A 1,701-nucleotide genomic window follows, 5' to 3' on the forward strand; every position below is an offset into this window, starting at 1 on the left:
TTTTTTGTGGAACTGGGGATTGAACTCAAGCCCTTGCCCTTGCCAAGGAAGCGCTTAGTCTGCTGAGCCATCTCCACAGCCCCCCTGTTTTTATTTTTTATTTTATTTATTTTTTTGGCTGGCTCAGGCTGCCTTAAGGGTGGGCCTGGTGCAGCATGTGGAGCTGGGGATCGAACTGCAGTCTCCTGTGCCTGACAGGGTCTGCCCAAGCAGGCGCTTTAAACAATTGGGCTAATCTGTAAGCCCTTGTTTTTATTTATTTATTTTTATTTACTTATTTATTTTTTTTGGCAGAACCGGGGCTTGAACTCAAGCCCTTGCACTTGCCAGGCAAGCGCTTATCCTACTGAGCAATCTCCCTGGCTCCTATTTTTATTTTTTGAGACAAACTCTCAGTGTGTAGTTCAGGCTGGCCATGAGTTTATATAGTCTAAAATGGTCTGGAACTTGTAATGATCCTCCTGCCTTACTCCCTGGGTGCTAAGACCTGGGATCAGAGGCATGTGACACTACAGCAGCTACTATTTCTCAAGTGGTTCCACTATGACTATTTCTTAGTCCATGTTTATTTGTTTGCGAGAAGATCTACTTTGTAATTCAGTCTGGCCTCAAACTCAATATGTAACTCAGGCTGGTCTTGAACTCACAGCAATCCCTCTGCTTCAGCCTCCTGAGTGCTGGGATTATAGGCGTGCACGAGCACACCTTGATATTATGATTCTTTCTTTCTTTTTTTAATTATTATGATTATTTCTAAGGGAGTTGCAAGTGGGGAGCTCCACCATGATCGCAATCTCTCTCTCTCTCTCTCTCTCTCTCTCTCTCTCTCTCTCTCTCTCTTTTCATGATCTCTTAAGAGTGTCTCGGGCTGGGGAGATGCCAGGAAAGCGCTTATTCCACAGAGCCATCTCCCTGGCCCCGGTAATTTGATCTTTTACTGGAGTAGCTGTCTATTCCAGTTTGTCCCTTTTATGCTCACTTTCTCATCTGCGGTTCCCCCAGATGGCATTTTACCTCAAAGTGTCACTCATGAGCTTTCTCAGGGACTTGCTTCATCCCAGTCCACCCTTCCACAATGACTGGCAGCCATTTTGGTTCATCTCCTTAGTCAAATGGGTTTAGCTGTGGGTTCATCCTGTGGGTTGGCTGCATGGATTCAGCCATGTGTGTTGACCATTTTACTTGGTTAGGCACCAGTTATGTGGGTTCCACCATGCTTGTTTGCTTTTCTCTTTCTTTCTTTTTTCACTTGGCTTCATATTGACCAGGAAATTTCACCCTGGTAGACAAAACCTTAGCATCTCATTATAGGAAACATATGGGCCTCCTTCCCTTTTCTCTTTTGAATTACATCCCCTTATTGTTTCTTCTAACTGAAACTCAAGTAAATATAACTAACACTGTGCCTGACAGTCTGAGCAGAACAATGGGGCAGCCAGTAAAGCTCAATTCAAGTGGTTGTGAGTGAGCAGAAAAAGAGTCATCCTTGTTCTTAGAATTCTTTAAAGTTTTTGTAGGCGGCCTGGCCCTAGCTCAGGCCTTTAAGTGGCTGCTTCCACAAAGCTGTCAGCCTCAGGTTGCTGGAGTTCGAACCTCACACCTCTCCAGCTGGCCAAAAGTGCCCTGAAGGCATTCGAGGAACAACCAAAAAAAAAAACCTTATTCCATTTTATGGGGCTGGTGAGATGGCTCAGTGGTCTA

This window comes from Octodon degus, unplaced genomic scaffold, assembly GCF_000260255.1.
Source record: "Octodon degus isolate 3935 unplaced genomic scaffold, OctDeg1.0 scaffold00090, whole genome shotgun sequence".
NCBI classification, from domain to species: domain Eukaryota; kingdom Metazoa; phylum Chordata; class Mammalia; order Rodentia; family Octodontidae; genus Octodon; species Octodon degus.